The following is a 20,177-nucleotide window of genomic DNA, read 5'->3' as shown; positions in this document are numbered from 1 at the left end:
CCTGGATAACGTGCGCTCTGTTTCAAGAAGCTGGTTGTTTACGTATGTCACTGTTCATAACGTCACAACTCCTGAACTGGTGTCTGTTGATCCATTGTGGACATGGGACAGCGGCTGGTCAAATATTTATCAATGAAATTTACCAGACAGCTGTGCAATTGAGAAGTTGCAATTGAGAGGTTGTTTTATTTTATTTTCGCTACCAGTTTCGGCAATTCATTATGCCATCTTCAGACCCCATATGCACGTCTCAAAATACTGGGGCCATATGTTTATGGACGTCGCGAATTCTCGAGTGCTTCATTCGAAGAAAGCACTCTACAATAAAGCTCCAACATAAGATTACACCTCTCAATAAGGAGGTTATGACAGCATTTAAAATTTTTAAATTCCGCCTATAACTGCATGAAATATTAAAAATCAAATTTCTGATGCCTCTGAAAGGCGCTAGATAAACAACATGCTACTGGGATCGTGCACCATGCACCGAGTTAGGCGTTTAGAAATATAGATATGCGGAATGCAGTCTGAAAAATCATCTTCGACTCGTTTGTAACCCAGGATGTTAGCGACAGAAGTAACTATAGAAAGGACAGAGACCTTAATTAGTAAGTAGTTCAGATAGTGTGTGGATGAATTTAGTTAGTAAGTAGAATTATCATAGTAATTAAAAATGGCTGGAAATAATAATATTTCTGTGGAAATAGTTGTTAAGTAAAATTATAAAATAATTGTCATCACTAACAAATAAAAAACTCGATCTACTTTAGTTTGTAGGCGGCAAACGTATATGGATATAAGCAATAAATAAATATTTAGTCTTGCCTAAAGCTAAAACACGCGTAGACACTAGAAAGACGACAAGCCCGAAGTTGAGCATAACAGTTTCTTTGCCTCAGGTCGTCGATCACATCAGAAAAAACAACCGACAACGTCGAATCATTCTTCACCTTGATATTGCCCGCTGGCACACAGTACGTCCAACACTGACTATTAGACGAGTAAAAACATCGAATTAATGTCTGAGTATTCGCATACCCTTGATTTATCGCGAAACGACTTGTTTTTGTTCCCTTATATCAAACAGAAAATTCGTGGACAGTGATTTTCACCATCCCAATAAGCTGCTGAATCCTTAGAAAAGCAAATTTTTGAGGGACCAACACCAGAATAGAACAAAGGAATGCAGATGTGGTTCTAACGCATGCAAAAGCTTACGAACTTTAAAGGCGAATGTACTGAGAAACAGTAAAATAATTTATACCAAAAAGTTTTTTATTTTGTTGTTTTTGTAAAACTTAAAAGCAGATTTCGATGAAGGCTTTCACGATAGGATGTCTTTGCTGGTGGTAAATCTTCCGGGTTGTATGGTCATGGTCCATGAAACTTGCAAGTTCGCAACGTTCCGTCCAGAGCTGCAAAGGGCATCTTCATACATACACCTGGTTTCGGTGTAGTCGGCAAGACAGCGGAAGCAGGAGCACCTCTGAAGATTCCCCAGCGCAGCTCTGGATGAAACGTTATGAACCGAAAATTTCCATGGACCACGACCATACAACCCGTAAGATTTACCGCCAGCTAAGAGGAGACTCATACAATTAATCGCAAGATTAACAGAGGGCGAGAAATTACATAGTTCACGATACGGTCGAATTTTTCCGAGACAAATCTCAAGAAGCAATGCTTAACTTAAAATGTTTCGCACTCTGAGAGCTCCGTACGAAAATAATTGTATGTATATCCACCCCGAGGATAGAGAATCTCGACGTTTTTTGCATGTTACCGATTCGATATTGGCAAGATATCGGTCCCGCGAATTCCAAGACTTTCGAAAATGTTTTAATTTTAAATTTAAATTTTTGTACAATGCAGCATTATGCAACTGCAATTTTTCTTTTACTTCATTAACTCTGGAGTGCCATTAATAAGCTATGTTAATTACCAGTCAGAAATATTTAAATGTTTTAAAAATTCGTCATTGAATAATGTTTGACTTGGCTGAATCAAAGCTTAAAGATCAGTAAGCGTAATTTTGCCGATCGTTTAAGTTTCTAAATTACAATAATTAAAGTAATGTAATTACGATCTAATTGACTAATGGTTACTTGAAGCCTGAAGTTCAAACCGCAGGTAATTTTTAAATGTAGTCCACGGGCTTATTTTACAAATAAATTTTCCCCAATAAAACAATCCCCAAAACGATAACTACAACACTGATATCTTTAAGGTATTTACAAGAACAGAGTGTCTTCTGATTAGATTAGATTACATTAGATTAATTATTCATTCCATAGACCCATAAAAGAGGGAATCCTCCTGGGTGTGGAACATGTCAGATAAACACATTACAAAAATGTAATTAGAAAAACTTGAGTTTCATTAATTTTAATGATCCTCAGTCAATAAACAGTAAAATTATGTACATGAATTATATTTTAAACTTCTAATATTTACAGGTTTAATACTTACATCTGCTTTCCATACATCCATAATTCACACAGTAGATAGTTACTTGGCTGTTACAACCAAGTATTGTCAAAAATTAAAGTCTAATAAATTTTCATTAAAATGGTCTACTGCACTTGTTATCTCCACTCGTAATCAGGTGACATTGCGGCTATATGCGGATTTAGTAGTTCGTAATAAAATCGAAAATTAAATTAAAAGAATAAATATTAAATTTGAACTAAATTTGAAAGTGATGGCTGAAAAAGAATGAATACTACCGCACAGTATATCAAAGTTAGAACAAAACATTGTCGGTAATCGTGTTAGCTCTTGTAGTGCCTTGCCGTTGTTATCGTATACCGCGGTGTCTATGCATTCTATAGCAACATTGGTTAGACATTATGGCGACCTCTAAAGAGCAATCAACCTGACCTCGAACACATCAAAATGTACTCACAGTGGCCGTAATCAGCGCCCGGGCTATTTAAGCAATACAGACAGATAGACGAGAGACGGACAACAAAGTGATCCTATAAGTGGTATTAAAAGACCTGAAGAGGACACATCTTGCGCCACTAATGGTGCAATAAAATGATACAACTTCCTGTTCCAAGAGATGGTATGCCATCTATTGGCTGAGTTTGTACCACAATGACTGCAGATGGCGCAACAGTATTTTAGAAAATCGCTGATAACGAAACGAAAGTGGCAACTGCTGCTTGTGCAGTCACTAGTGCAGTAATATCTTGGCGACGACGAAGAAGAAATTTTCTTTGGCGTAATAGAGGATGATGGAGTAGACCTTGAATTTTAAGACGTGACGACGGCGGTCGGGAATTGCAAAGTCTGTTACACGATGAACTGAGGCTGGAGGCAGGGGATCATACAAAAATTATCTCAGAATAAAAGACACGAAATTTTCGACATCGCTTCGTTTAGTAGGTCCAAGAATAAGGATACCCGGACACCTGGCTGAAAATGACTTACAAGTTCGTGACGCCCTTCATCGGTAATGCTGAAATTCAATATGGTGTTGGCCCATCCTTAGGCTTGATGACAGCTTCCACTCTCGCAGGCATACGCTCAATCAGGTGCTGGAAGGGTTCTTGGGAAATGGCAGTCTATTCTTCGCGGAGCGCTACACTGAGGGGAGATATCGATATCGGTCGGTGAGGCTTGGCGCGAAGTCGGCGTTCCAAAACATCCCAAAGGTGTTCTATAGGATTCAGGTCAGGACTCTGTGCGAGCCAGCCCATTACAGGGATGTTATTGTCTTGTAACCACTCCGCCACAGGCCGTACATTATGAACAGGTGCTCGAATGTGCTGAAAGATGCAATCGCCATCCGCGAATTGCTCTTCAACAGTGGTAAGCAAGAACGTGCTTAAAACTTCAATGTAGGTCTGTACCACGCAAAACAAGTGGTAGAAGCCCCCTCCATGAAAAACTCGATCACTCCATGACACCACTGCCTCCGAATTTTACTGTTGGCACTACACACACTGGCTGATGACGGGCATTCGCCATACCCACACCCTGCCATCGGATCGCCACATTGTGTACCGTGATTCGTCACTCCACACAACGTTTTCCACTGTTCAATCGTCCAATGTTTACGCTCCGTTCTCAAAGGGAGGCGTCGTTTGGCTTTTACCATCGTAATGTGTGGCTTATGAGCAGCCGCTCGACCATTAAATCCAAGTTTTCTCACCTCCCGCCTAATTTTCATAGCAATTGCAGTGGTTTCTGGTGCAGTTTGGAATTCCTGTGTGATGATCTGGATAGATGTCTGCGTATTACACTTTACGAGCCTCTTCAACTGTCGGCAGTCTCTGTCGTTAACATACGAGGTCGGCCTGTACGCTTTTGTGCTGCATGTTTACCCTCACATTTCCACTTCACTATCACATCGGAAACAGTGGACCTAGGGATGTTTAGGAGTGTGGAAATCTCGTGTACAGACGTATGACACAGGTGACACCCAATCACCCGACAACGTTCTTGTCCGTGAGTTCCGCGGGTCACCCCATGTTTTGAGGAGGGGGGGGGGGGGTCCGGATACTTTTGATAGCCTGCTGTATGTACAGTGCATACCTGTAAGCTATAACTAATTCCATAATTTTCTTTAGGTTAGTTCTAACACTGATGTTTATGGCTACTGGATAAAGCTACAGAAGCATTATGTTTTCATTCAGAATACTTGTAAAAACGATATCCTCAATTATTCCTCAAACTTGTGACGCAGTTTACCAATGTTTGAAGGATTCATGCAGGAAGGTTCGTTTATTTTTGTTAAATTTCATGAGAACATGACCAAAATAAGTGAATGTAATAATACATTTAAATAAGCAGTAAATTACAATAAGGGAACCACAATGGTCAGATGTGTTAGTCTCAGGAAGAAACATTTTTCGGGGTGTGAGTGTATTCTAGGTGCCTCTGCCACAACTTTTTTAGGTAGTTTTATTTGTTACATTTACTTAGTGGGCAAACCCCTAGCATTCCCTTTATTCTGCTAAATTCATTAGAAATAGCAACAAATTCTTTCAAGTGTCATTCTTAACCATTCCAAAAAAATACTTAGATGGAAGAATGTGTCTCTGATCCAAACTTCAGCTATACCTGTGTCCAGACATTATCACATATTTTTACAGTTTGGCAATTATATTCAAAAAGTAGCCCTACATTGTAAAAGTTTATGTTAAGAATTGAACCTTACAATCCATAGGCCAAACCTGTTTCTCATCTACCTGAGGAATTTTCAGACAAAATTAGAGCACTTCATAATCCATCATTTCAGTTGTTATGGGAAAATGTGTCTGAGATACAGTAATTCCAGACTTCAAGACCATACATCTTCTTCAGTTCATGTGTATGAAAGTCACACTGAAACATTCACATCTCATTTTCTGTATTTCAGATTCCATCATCAGAAAGTGAATGTAAACATGTATCAAAACAGTTCCAAGACATGTGCAGCTTTTCAAATTGTCTTGGCGCTTTAGACGGGACGCATGTGAAATTCGGGCCACCAAAACGTATGGGATCAAACTACCGCAATTACAAAGGAGGTAACAGCATTGTGTTACTGGCACTTGTTGATGCGCAGTATAAATTTTCATGTGTGGATGTAGGTTGCAATGGGAGGATTAGTGGTGGAGAAGTGTTCCAGAACAGTTCCCTCTGTGAAATTCTTACTGGTGCTGAAAATTTAATGGACATTCCTACACCAGAGATATTATCAGGAACTGCAATGCCTTTTATGGTTGTAGCTGATGATGCTTTTCCCTTATCAGAGCATATAATGAAGCCATGTAAGAGAAATCTCACACAGCAACAGAAAATACGTGATTACTATTTGAGTAGGGCAAGAAGAACTTCTGAAAATAATTTTGGAATATTGAGCAATAGGTTCAGAATTCTCCTTCAGAAAATGGAGCTACCTGTTGAAATTGTAGAGAAAATCACATTGTCTGTTTGTATGCTACATAATTTTTTACTGGACACATGTGGGAAGAATTATGTTGGACAACTGGAAAAGAAAGAGGACACAAATCACTGTTATCATTCTAGGAGAATGGCAGAAAAATAATCTGAGGGGCACAGGAATATTATGTCAACACAAGACAGTTAAAGGAGCTAGGAAAGTGAGTGAAACACTTCAGGAATATTTCAAAGCTACTGAATGTATAGTGGCAGTGGGAATCAGTAAAAAAAATCAGTGCTGATAGTATGCCAAATGTTGAAAGTAAGTAATGTAAATTAACATTAAGTTAATATAGTATGCAAGAGACTGTATGATATTCATAATTAACTTAGTTGGTATTAGCAATATATTTTGTAATTTCAATTTGCTATAATTACAATCCACATTCAAGATAAAGCACTGCATTCAACTTGTATTTTATAGATATTGAGCAGTTACATTTTGATGAAAATAAAAAATAAACAAACTTGTTACTTAAAAAAATAAATAGTCTTGTTACTCAAATAAAGAAATAAACAGTTTTGTTGTTCAAAATAAACAAATAAAAAGTCTTGTTTCTCATTATTGCCCATGTCTTTCCCCTTGCACAGCACAAAGTGTATTAAATTTCTCTCTGTTAGCTTTCATCACCATAGCTTTACTTTCTATTTGCTGTAGAGAAGCAGCTACATTTGAACTAAATACTTCAACATCAGTTGGAGGAGCTTTTGGTATATTTATGCTGGTCAGATATTGCCAGCTCTTTTCGAAATAACACTTTCTTTTTCATTGTGAGCACTCTTCCTCTTTTCCGTTGTCTCTATGGCGTATTTTATGGACCTTTCTCAAAGTGCCTGTTATTAGCTGTCTGTAATTAAAAAAATCTTCACTAACATCAGTAGGAGACTCTGAGATCTCATTGGCACAAAAGTCATCCTGAAAAATAATGATAACAATTGTACACAGTGTGTACTTTATATTTTTTGTGATCGGATATTTATGGCCACTACGAGACACTGTGCCATATCAAGGGCTCGTACTCAGCTTCATAACGTTTTTAATGTTAAGTTACAATTGAGAAAAAATAAGGATATTAATAGGGGTCAAATCTACAATCTTCGAACTATAAACAAAACGATTCAGACTGTAAGTAGGTTGTTTAGGTTTTTATGTTGGTAACGCCATGTAGCGCTCTGTATGAAAATCACTGACTGTGCTGTGTGCAGTCTGAGGCTGGTCGGCATTGTTGCAAAATCGCCATTGGGTAGTTGGATGTGAACAGCGCGTAGCGTTTCGCAGTTGGACGTGAGCCGCCAGAAGTGGTGGATGTGCGGAGAGAGATGGCGGAGTTTTGAGAGCGGATGATCTAGATGTGTGTCCATCAGAGACAGTAAATTTGTAACACTGAATGTCATGAACACACACACACACACATATATATATATATATATATATATATATATATATATATATATATATAATGACTTTGGTACACTATTAAGGTACATACATTGTTTGTTCTCCATCAAAATCTTTCATTTGCTAACTATGCCTATCAGTAGTTAGTGCCTTCAGTAGTTAGAATCTTTTATTTAGCTGGCAGTATTGGCGCTCGCTGTATTGCAGTATTTTGAGTAACGAAGATTTTTGTGAGGTAAGTGATTCATGAAAGGTATAGGTTATCGTTAGTTAGGGCCATTCTTATGTAGGGATTATTGAAAGTCTGGATGCGTTGCGCTAAAAATATTGTGTGTCAGTTTAGTGAATGTCGTCTGAGTACGTTCAGTTTTGCTCAGCTGTTTGAAAATCAAATAACGTAGAGGTTTATCTACACAGTAATTCATTGATTTTTTTAAGGGGACGTTTCAAGCCAAGTGAGCTTTTCATATGCCTGCGGTGGATTGCATATTTGTTAGTATAATGTATCTTGTGAACTTCGCCGAGCCAAACCAGTTATCAGTTAATTTTTTTCGCTTACTGTTGTAACTGCAGAGGAAACTGACGGGTAAAAATTTAGTTACTGTGACGTTATTGCTTTTAGTTAGTCTCTACTTTCTTGTGCGGATTCTGCGCTGCAAGTTCCTTTCCTTGCCAAAAAAAAAAAAAGTTTCTTAAAATAACACACCGTTGTTTCATACATGTCAGCAGATCGCACGCCACTCTTTGCCTAAGCTGTTATTTTGTTAAGTTCTGACAAAAACCTAGTGCGTAAACTTCGCTATAATTTGAGCACGAGACGAAAACCTAACCTCCTTCAATGAATCAACTATTTTGTCGAGTGAGTATTTCTTGGCGTGTCTGTTATGGTATGTGGTTGGTTTTGTGTCTGTATGTCTCAGTAAGAATTTCTATAGCTTCCTTAGACCACTCCATTATCACAAAGTGCACTACCGACAGGAAAAAGAGACATCCGTGCTCAAATGGCAGCCATATGGCGCGGAATATAGCTTCGTTCGGTTGCATGCCATTTACTAGCAATGTGATGGCACGCCACCAGATGGCAAGCAGGGTAACTGTTCACACGAAGCAATTCACTCGCTGCGCTGTTCATGGCGCCAGAAATGTCTCCGCCTGTACAAGGCTTAAGGGTTCCTTTTTTACCGATTGAGGTACGGAACTCTAAAATTGAAAAACTGAACATGATCCATTGTTTTACTCAGGCATTCATTTGTCGCTGACACAATTTTGTAGAGTGTTTGCCAACTGAATGTTGCAGAAATCTGGAATTTTCTGGTTTCTAGGCGGGTCTCTTATTTAAGTCGCAAAGCAGATGACGCTCACGGGTGAGATTCTCTTTCTGCCATGATGTTTGGCGGGTGCACTTACGACAGGCGCCTTTGGAATGGAGAGACGCGTCTGCTGACGGTACTTTTCGTCGCTCCAACTGGCAAGCCGTCCAAACGGATGCCATTCACAATAGTTCACCAACGCGCCAGCGGCATCCTGGCTTCTGCATACGTGGCGGCTAGATGCAGAAAACTCGGCTTCTCCCTGTTTAATTCCTACCACCGGCCGAACAAACCATTCTGTGCAGCTAATAGTGCTAAATCAATCCTTCCGTCTGAATAAAATGTTGTTTTTAAACGTGAAATATAATCATACAATGCCACAAAATGCTAACATCTTATAACGATATGTTTACGTAATGTGTATACATAAACATACAGTTATAAATGTCCCCGTTCGTAGTCGCTAATTATAACAATACGTTTACTTTTGTGATGCATCATATAGCTATAATCAGCGGTGGAAATATATTTGCGAACGCCGACTGCTTCTTGTTGGATCGTCTGATCAGTCGGAAGTTGCATTGCAGAGGAGAGTAAATGCCTATTCAAAATATAATTATTTTTGGATAGCTCAACATTAATTTTCTAAGGGACCGTAGTTTATCATGCATTTACCAGTAGAATATGGCGCGGAGAAAATATTTCGCCGCATGCAACTTCCGTCCGATCTCGACGAAAGAATTCGTGACTGTGAACTCTCTATTTGGCAGAAACATAAATAAAATTAAATAACTTCATAAAGGAATGAGACATAGATTCTATTAGAAATAAATAGTTCATACACCAGTTCCATTTAACTCTGAATTTATGGCAATTAATAGATGAACTTACATTGCGATGAAGGATTTACCAAGGATGCCGTTTTGACTGGCACTTCTCTTCTCGTAATGAAAATAATTCCTTTGACGTTTTCACATACACGTCGCACAATAAATCTATTGCCATGCAGTATTGCACTTTTACTTTACACTAAAATAATATTACTTTTAACAATAGTAATACGGCGGCAAGACATGCGCGTCCGACACAAGTTACAAGAAACAAGAGAAAAATGAGTAACTGTTCATCGAAAATATCTCTACACAAAAAAAAGTGTAACAGTGTTCTTCTTCTGTCCGTTTTTCGAACCGCGATTTCCAAAGTCAATAACTCACTGCATCTCTGACGGCGCTTCGATAATAAACAAGTTACGTCACAGGTCGTTCACCTTTTACATTCTCGCAACATTATTTGCTAACTGTTGCTGTTGCCGAGCGACTGCTCGATTAGTGAATGACTTAAAATTTTAAGTCAATCACATAACGTTACAATCTCTAAGTAGTGAGTCATAATGAGGTTCAATATCGTCGATAGACTGTCTCGTCATTCTACGAATTTCAGCATACTGCCATGCGAAACGGATAACAGATCATAAAATACAAGGAAAATAAACCTCGGAAATGTAGTAATCGCAAGTTCTAAGACATTCATAATATTTAAACGTCGGAACAAGCCTTTTCTTCGAAAGGAAGATACAAGTACAGATATCACACCGAACAGTCAAGAATTAACTGATGAAATTGTAAACGATGTTTTTCAGAAAATCGTTAAGTGATTCTCTGCAAACGGACTCTCACTGAACTTTAACAAAACACAATATATACAGTTCCACACAGTAAATGGAATGACACCTTTAATAAATATAGACTTCGATCAGAAATCGGTAGCTAAGGTGGAATATTCAAAATTTCTAGATGTATGCATTGATGAGGGGTTGAGCTGGAAAAAACACTGAAGATCTGCTTGAATGTTTGAGTTCAGCTATTGATGCTGTTAGGGTAATTGCAAATTTTGGCGATATACATCTCAGTAAATTAGCTTACCACGCCTGTTTTCATTCTCTGCTTTCGTATGACATCATATTCTGGGGTAACTCATCATTGAGTAAAAGAGTGTTCATTGCACAAAAGCGTGTAATCAGAATAATTACTGGAGCTCATCCAAGATCATCCTGCAGACACTTATTAAAAGAGCTAGGGATCTTCACTGTAGCCTCACAAAATATATATTCACTTATGAAATTTGTTATTACCAATCCGAACGAAATCAAAAGTAATAGTAGTGTACATGGCTCAGCACTGGGAAAAAGGATGATCTTCACTACTCAAGATTAAATCTAACTTTGGCTCAGATGGGGGTAAATTATGCTGCCACAAAAGTCTTTGGTCACTTACCTAATAGCATCAAAAGTCTGACGGATAACCATAAAGCATTTAAAATGAAATTAAAAGAATTGCTGAATTGTAACTCCTTCTACTCATTAGATGAATTTTTGGATATATTAAGTGGGTAATTTCCTCCCCACCCCACACCCAAGAAAATATTAAGTGTCATGTATTATTTTGTGTAATGTAATATCTTGTATAGACACCTTTTATTAACCTTACTCGTTTCACATCATTACGAAGTGTCGTATTCATTATCTATAGAACAAGTACTAATCTAATCTAATCTAAGGAGGGTGCTCCAAATCCTGGTGCGTGCATTCAGATTACATTTTACCAGGTTTCATAATGTTACTTAAAAACCGTCTTGGTTGCAATTTTTTTTTATTCATATGACCGGTTTCGGTTCATTCAGAACCATCTTCAGATCTGATATTTCAGTTACACGAGTAACCCGTCCAAATCCAGCAATTTTCACATGCTACGTCACATGTGAAAATTGCTGGATTTGGACGGGTTACTCCTGTAACTGAAATATCAGATCTGAAGATGGTTCTGAATGAACCGAAACCGGTCATATGAATAAAAAATTTGCAATCAAGACGGTTTTTAAGTAACATTATAAAATCACTGATTGCTGTTATCCCATAAGACATTATGTCTGTTTTTGCAATTACCAGGTTTCCTCAACGCATTTCATGTAAATGCATGAAGGTCCGCCCATTTCCTTCCTCATCATTTCCCAAATGAGCCAGTGCTCCATTTCTAATAAACATTGACGAGACATCAACCTCTAATTTTATTTTGTTTTTGTAACGGCTCTTTGTACTTACAACAATTCAGTTCATAGTTTTTAAATATTGACTACCAAATTACATTGATCTGTTTAATGTAAGACACAATGTTTAGCTGCCACAAATCGGCGTAAATAGGCTAAGAGATATATTTAAGATATAAGGTAAACTCAAATCCAAATTTTTATGCTTCACTACGCCACTGACCGCTGCTATTATAATAAGTAAAGTTCGGTACCACTACGGTGATTTGTGGAATGCAGTGGTAGAAGTAAAGTCTTCGACATTAGTTGTCTAGGGTGTTCTCAGAGGTATACGGGTGAAATACAGAGGCAAGAGAGGGTGTTATTACTCGAAAAACATGAGGAGACAGTGACAGTGGACTAGATGGCGTTGAAAAGCGTGTAAGATCGTGTTTTCGTTTAATACTAAGATTATTTGAGTTAAATATGTAGACGCGATGAAAGAGACGGAACAGAAGCCTGCCACGGAATACGGACAAACTTCCAAAGCTTTGTAGACGAAATTTTAATCGTTGCTGAAGATAAAATGAAGAGGAAATGTTAACTGGAATGACCATGTTGCTCGGCAATTGTAATGACCAGCTAATTATAAAAGGGAAAATTGGACTAGAAGAAGAGTAAGAATTCTGCCAATTATGGATCATGTTAAAAGACAGTGAGTGATAGCCAGAGAACACCGCGACGCAGTCGCCGTACTTAAAATTTCGATGAAATACGGTATGAGCTGTTTTACCTAACACTTGAAATATGTCTGATGATTATGCACCAAGTTAGACAAATATTGAGTACTTTTAAGTTTAAAAAATAATTTCGCGAAAATTGTATGCCTATTTCCTTGGTTAATTAAAAACGAGAAATTATGGTAATGAAATTATTATAAAAAAGCTAATCGTCCAGAATAATCACTGAGAGAGAAGTTAGAACGTCCAGCTGCGTCTTACAAAAAAAAAGCAGCGGTCAGTCACCAAAAGAGTTTGCCGCACGACGCGTTAAGGAAGGAAAGAAATAGGTCTAAACGTCTCATCAATGACGGCATTATTAGAGAACAAAGTACGAAGTCGATCAATATATGCCGTCAGTGATTTAGAAACACCATGTAAACCCTAGAATGGGATGCTCGGAAAGAGATTTGAACCGAAATTCCATACCACTGTCTGGCCACAGCGCCTGCTTGCTCGGTGCTTCAAGAAGCAGTAGGATAGCATTAGCGAACCAAGCTTCTTTCAGTAACAAAAAGTGTCTGTTGTTAAGTATTAGACAACGATTGAGGAAGGAGTTTCTCAAAGAGTACGTTTAGGTAGCAGCACTGATGTACAGCAGAATTGAAACAATAATTTATCCGTTTTATTGGATGTTGACCTCCGTGGCTGTGGCTTATATTACACTGGCGGAGAAAAATCATATCACCAAAGAATAATTAATGTAGAGTAATGAAATTTCGGGACCACCTTTGTCTAGGTAACATATTTAAGGGATTAACATTGTAAGATTACAGGTTAACGCAAGCGCGAGATAAACTATTGCCAAGTGTGAATGCTGGTATATTAATAACCGGTGTAACCGCCAGAAAGTTGAATGCAAGTATACAAACGTGCGTGCATTGCGTTGTACAGGTGCCGGATGTCAGTTTGTGGTATAGAGTTCTTTACCTGTTGCACTTGACCGGTCAATACAGGGACCGTAAAAGCTGGTCGTGAATGACGCTGGATTTGTTGTCCAACAATGTCCCATGTGCACTCGGTATAGAGTTCTATACCTGTTGCACTTGACTGGTCAATACAGGCACCGTAAAAGCTGGTCGTGAATGACGCTGGATTTGTTGTCCAACAATGTCCCATGTGCGCTCGGTATAGAGTATGACTGGTCAATACAGCGACCGTAAAAGCTGGTCGTGAATGACGCTGGATTTGTTGTCCAACAATGTCCCATGTGCGCTCGGTATAGAGTTCTATACCTGTTGCACTTGACTGGTCAATACAGGCACCGTAAAAGCTGGTCGTGAATGACGCTGGATTTGTTGTCCAACAATGTCCCATGTGCGCTCGGTATAGAGTTCTATACCTGTTGCACTTGACTGGTCAATACAGGCACCGTAAAAGCTGGTCGTGAATGACGCTGGATTTGTTGTCCAACAATGTCCCATGTGCGCTCGGTATAGAGTTCTATACCTGTTGCACTTGACTGGTCAATACAGGCACCGTAAAAGCTGGTCGTGAATGACGCTGGATTTGTTGTCCAACAATGTCCCATGTGCGCTCGATTGGAGACAGATCTGGTGATCAGCTCAAGTTGGTTGCAGGCCCTCAATTGACCTCCTTCTAACCAACACACGATCTTCACTGACACCGAGGCAGAAACAGCTCTCGTCAGAAAACATAACAGACCTTCACCCTGCCCTCCAATGAACTCTCACTTGACACCACTGAAGCACAAAATGGCTGTAGTTAGGAGTCAATGGAATCCATGCTGCGGAGCATGTGGTTCAGAGCTGTCGTGGAAGCAACACACCAGTTAGTTATGTATCTGTGGTGCCAACTGCTGCTCAAATTGCTGCTGCAGACGCAGTACGATGCGGCAGGGCCTCACGTCGAACATGATGGTCCTCCCAGTACTGTCATCTGGCCGTCCGGAGCCCAGTCTTCTTGCGACAGTACCTTCTCTACAGTGGCTATAATTTTGCACCTTACAAGCACTTATCCACATACTTTGCCGTAAACTACAACCACAATTAGATATCATTTGATAGGTTGTACATCGTTTACAGGGTGTTACAAAAAGGTACGGCCAAACTTTCAGGAAACATTCCTCACACACAAATAAAGAAAAGATGTTATGTGAACATGTGTCCGGAAACGCTTCATTTCCATTTTAGAGCTCATTTTAGTTTCGTCAGTATGTACTGTACTTCCTCGATTCACCGCCAGTTGGCCCAGTTGAAGAAAGGTAATCTTGACTTCGGTGCTTGTGTTGACATGCGACTCAGTGCTCTAAGTACTAGCATCAAGCACATCAGTACGTAGCATCAACAGGTTAGTGTTCATCACGAACGTGGTTTTGCAGTCAGTGCAATGTTTACAAATGCGGAGTTGGCAGATGCCCATTTGATCTATGGATTAGCACGGGGCAATAGCCGTGGCGCGGTACGTTTGTTTCGAGACAAATTTCCAGAACGAAGGTGTCCCGACAGGAAGACATTCGAAGCAATTGATCGACGTCTTAGGGAACACGGAACATTCCAGCCTATGACTCGCGACTGGGGAAGACCTAGAACGACGAGGGCACCTGCAATGGACGAGGCAATTCTTCGTGCAGTCGACGATAACCCTAATGTCAGCGTCAGAGAAGTTGCTGCTGTACAAGGTAACGTTGCCCACGTCACTGTATTGAGATTGCTACGGGAGAAGCAGTTGTTTCCGTACCATGTACAGCGCGTGCAGGCACTATCAGCTGCTGATTGGCCTCCACGGGTACACTTCTGCGAATGGTTCATCCACCAATGTGTCAACACTCATTTCAGTGCAAATGTTCTCTTTACGAATGAGGCTTTATTCCAACGTGATCAAATTGTAAATTATCACAATCAACATGTATGGGCTGACGAGAATCCGCTAGCAATTGTGCAATCACGTCATCAACACAGATTTTCTGTGAACGTTTGGGCAGGCATTGTTGGTGATGTCTTGATTGGGCCCCATGTTCTTCCACCTACGCTCAATGGAGCACGTTATGGTGATTTCATACGGGATACTCTTCCTGTGTTGCTAGAACATGTGCCTTTACAAGTACGACACAACATGTGGTTCATGCACGATGGAGCTCCTGCACATTTCAGTCGAAGTATTCGTACGCTTCTCAACAACAGATTCGGTGACCGATGGATTGGTAGAGGTGGACCAATTCCATGGCCTCCACGCTCTCCTGACCTCAACCCTCTTGACTTTCATTTATGGGGGCATTTGGAAGCTCTTGTCTACGCAACCCCGGTACCAAATGTAGAGACTCTTCGTGCTCGTATTGTGGACGGCTGTGATACAATACGCCATTCTCCAGGACTGCATCAGCGCATCTGGGATTCCATGCGACGGAGGGTGGATGCATGTATCCTCGCTAACGGAGGACATTTTGAACATTTCTTGTAACAAAGTGTTTGAAGTCACGCCGGTACGCTCTGTTGCTGTGTGTTTCCATTCCATGAATAATGTGATTTGAAGAGAAGTAATAAAATGAGTTCTAACATGGAAAGTAAGCGTTTCCGGTCACATGTCCACATAACATATTTTCTTTCTAAGGAGATTTACGCAAGAGCGTACCATTGTACGAGTATAGGTTTTTCCTCGCAAATTTTCCGCGCTGGGCAACAAAAGACTCAAAAATGGTTGGTCGGCGTTCGGAAGAATCAGTAGAGAGGGAGATGAGCCCGTGGTTTCGGGAATATTATTCGTTTTCGGAATTACGAAGGTGGGGAGATAAGCCCTGCTGGGAAGCCAGAGGTGGAGAGACGAGGTCTTCCATTGTGAGCGCCCGTGTGTGACGGTCGCTCGATATCCAAATGGATAACGGCTCCTTCAGAAACCACTTCAAAAATGGTTCAAATGGCTCTGACCGTAGCGGTCGCGCGATTCCAGACTGTAGCGCCTAGAACCCCTCGGCCACCACGGCCGGCAGAGTTTATAGTTAGAACAGTTAGGCACTGTCCTGTTGCGAACCTATACGATTCTGGACTTCACCTCCAGGTTGGAAGTCGTCATTGAGTATGCAGCGTTCAGTAATTGAGAGTACTTCCTCTGCCTATATTTACGTTGAGACGTTTCCCGTCTGTAGAACACAGAAAGGAGAAGACAGAGTATATTAATCGTAGGACTGATTTCTGCCGTCCTAGTGTTTGAAAGATTTTATTTGTGGCTGGAGTTCTTCCATCGTCGCTCACGAGTACGAGAACCATCACTTCGACGCACCGGACGCCGTACATACGGTGATACCGCAAAGTGCTTCGGCTTACTAGGGCTATAAAAGATAAATAGCTGTGATCACGTTAGTTTATTTCCACTGAGGTTCCACACCACCGTAGATCATCTTTGAAAGTAGTGTCTTCTAGTGTTTGGTACGTAGATGATGTCAGTCATTTTGCGTTATTGGTATTAGACCGCGCAGTTATAATAACGGGCAGAGTTGGGCAATTGATTAGTAATTTTACTTAGAAAATGTATACTTTGTAATATAAAGGGGTTTTTAATATACAATAAATATATAATAGGAACAACGTTTATAACTTAGTAGGATTAGTTGCCTTCATCATTCATTTATGTTTAGATTGTAATTTAAAGAATTATGATATCCTAAAATCTGCTTCAGGGGATAGTCAGACAGGGGCAAATCATTTTAGCGTTTATTATTTTCCGTTGCGCACATTCATTTTACACCCGCCTGGAGTAGCACCTTGGATTTCTCGTGACCACCGCTTCCAGCAATCGTCTACAGTGGCTACATTCCTGCCAAGTCTTTCTGCAGAAGGAACATCCAGCTTATCGTAGCCCTATTACACGATCTCTTTCGAACTGAGTGAGGTGTCGGTAAATGGCCTTGAAGGCATTCTTGACTAAAGTCAACTCACCACGTCCAATCTCAACGGTGATTAACACTTACGACCGTTACAGCATGCATTTAAAGCAAACCTGATTTGCAACCACATAGTGCACTACAAGCGCCGCTCTTACGCGACTGGCTCGAAATTTGAACATACGTCATGTTGCAGATGTGGAAACGCACCTACAGACTTCCGTTTATGTCGCACAGCTCATTGTTGCTGTTGCGATTTTTTTTCGTCGGTATATTGTAAGCAATGCAGCAGTCAGCCAGTTTTGTATGCATTTTTATTTATGCCGATACGCGTTTTGGCCTTCACATTCTTTCAGTTGGCTTAATACAAATTTCAGTTTTCAGTTAGTATATAGTTAAAACATCTACCGCAATTTAGATGTTGCAGCTAATCTGTGCAAAATAACAATTTCGAGCTACTATATTTGGCGAGTTGTATATTTACGATAGATTACTCTGCTTGTTGCTATTCCGATTTTCGCATGTATAATCGTGGTACAAACACTTTTCCATTTGTATGCTGCTCAAAAACAGCGCAGTATTCGCCATGTTGCCGATCTCTGTTTGCTTCGGAAAATTATGTCTGTGGTCAAAGTTGTATTTTCTGACAGTGTTTCTGCATGTGTAAGACTAAAAAAAACTTAAATTGCTTAGCATGAATGTGTCGTTTAATTGTTATTAGTGTTATGTTTTTTCGCAACTGTTCTTGCTTGAAATAATAGAATGCGGACAGTGGAAAAACGTGAAATAGAGATGATGGGCACCTCTCAGGTGCCGTGCAACGAAAAAATTTTAAAATGTTGGTGACAGGTTCAGGAAGAAATAAATGATCTATTCATTCGACATTTCTTATTTTCCCGTCCACAGATTTAGCAATATCTACATTCATCTGTAAAGCATTATTAGAAATGTCACTACACCTTATTTTTGCATAAATAGCAACAAGAGGTACGAAGTGGCAGCCAGCAATCTCACTTAAGAAATCTATTCTGCAGATTCGACTCCTTGAGGCTTTCCGTTCACCATCTTTTCCAAAACGCCAACGTGCCTGGGACTAACAATACGGCAATATAGTGGACCCTGAATCGCAGTCCTACGAAGAAATTTATCCACGGGGCGAAGACAAAAATCTCAAATTGCCATTTTTTGTACAACTGATTCTGTGAGCTTAATAAACGTGTCCTACACCAGGCACATAATTTTGACAGGAAATATGCAGAATTGATATACCTGAAACAATTGATAATTATCCATGTAGTAGTTTTAGGATAGAATACTTTCACACCTAAACGATACACGTATTTCAGTAGTGTAGATATGGTTCAAATGGCTCTGAGCACTATGGGGCTTAACTTCTGAGGTCATCAGTCCCCTAGAACTTAGAACTGCTTAAACCTAACTAACCGTTGCGGTCTCGCGGTTCCAGACTGTAGCGCCTAGATCCACTCGGCCACCTCGGCCGGCTAGTGTAGATAATCTTATGATATTATTAATATGAATATGGATGCGGCCTTTTTTTTCAACACTCGGAAATCATATCATCATATGATTACACCCAGGGTAACCAGTGATCTATGTAATATTGGCAGAAGATATTCACAAAAATGTATTATATTCCAGTAATTTAGGCTAACACTGAAAATCCGAAATGTAAAAATTCAGGACAATTGAGGAAATCATGTAGGATATATGCAAAACTACTCAACAAAAAACGCCTCTTTCGCCGAAGTGGAGAAACTGGAACTAAACTTCATTAATCACCTATTCAGCTTCTATTTGTTTGCTTAAAAAAGTTCGCATCTGATCCCATTAATGATTTACTACATTGCTTCCATGCTTTCTAATTGCAGTGTTCACTGGTACGGCTAAAGATGAATACAATGTGTTATGAAAGCTACATTCTTTTGGGTTTTTCTTCGATACTTCCTCATAGTTTTTGCCAGTCACAGGACTGCACCCCCACAGAAACACCGCCCAGGGATGCTGCCAGGCTGACTTACTCTAGTTGTGCCACTGTGTAGCATATGTATGGAAATGAAAAGGTCACACGAAAGAAAGAAATGAGAGACCATATGAAGCCAGCCGAACGTTTCATGACTAACAAATTAGATGCATGTCTGGAAGAACGACACTGTCGACGATCCACACCCGTGCGAAATAATTCGAAATTAATTCACTGATGCGAAATCCTTGACATCGAGTGTATTAGGAATAAATCTGCTACCCAATAGTGACATGTGAACATTTGTGACGGACTAGGTTCGAGTCGCGGTCTGACACAAATTTTTATGTGTCACTAATGGGTGGCATATTTATACAGTCGATGCCGAGGATTTCGCAGTCAGTAAATTAATTTCGTATAACAAAAAAACAGTTTGTCAGGAAAGGGAAGCTGCACGAAAGGGAGGACATCTGCAGTGGTTGTGGAGCGCCTGGGCTGGTGCGAGCGCAACTTGTGGCGGCGTGTTTACCTTGGGGGCGGTCTGCGATGAGGCGGCGGCGGCGGCGGCGGTGGGCGGCGGCAGCGGCGTTCCTTTCGCAACTCGCGCTGCCGTCGGCGGCGGCCAAAGCGTCGCGGCGGCCCCGCCGGCGCGCAAGCGCGTCGGCGCAGGGGGCGGGGGAGGGGGCGGCGCGGAGGCGGAGGCGGAGGCGGAGGCGGTGCAAGGTCGCGCCGAACAGCTGGCCGCGCGCTGCGACAATAACGCAGCCACTGAGTGCAAAGGGCTGCGCAACATTACGGGAGCACCCACTTTCGCGGTCAAAGCTCACACACGACAGTCCGTACTGGGACTCAACACGTATAATTCATTTTTGTAGATATAGTAGAGCGTCGATTATGTAATTGGGGGCCAAGGGTG

At 40.5% G+C, this 20,177-nt stretch overlaps 1 protein-coding gene across 2 annotated transcripts in view; it reads right to left on the bottom strand.

The window, feature by feature from the left end:
* Positions 1 to 19,864, bottom strand: part of LOC126266974 (ankyrin repeat domain-containing protein 33B-like) — a 1,584,966-nt gene extending 1,565,102 nt beyond the window's left edge. For both annotated transcript variants that reach the window (XM_049971702.1, XM_049971705.1), the window contains exon 1: positions 19,791 to 19,864. The gene's annotated coding sequence lies outside the window, so the exon portion shown is untranslated. The remainder of the gene's footprint in view (positions 1 to 19,790) is intronic.
* Between the last annotated feature and the right edge of the window lie 313 nt (positions 19,865 to 20,177).

This window comes from Schistocerca gregaria, chromosome 4 (assembly GCF_023897955.1).
Source record: "Schistocerca gregaria isolate iqSchGreg1 chromosome 4, iqSchGreg1.2, whole genome shotgun sequence".
Lineage (NCBI taxonomy): Eukaryota > Metazoa > Arthropoda > Insecta > Orthoptera > Acrididae > Schistocerca > Schistocerca gregaria.
Note: the sequence above shows the minus strand (reverse complement) of the source record. Positions and strands in the feature narration are given on the sequence as shown.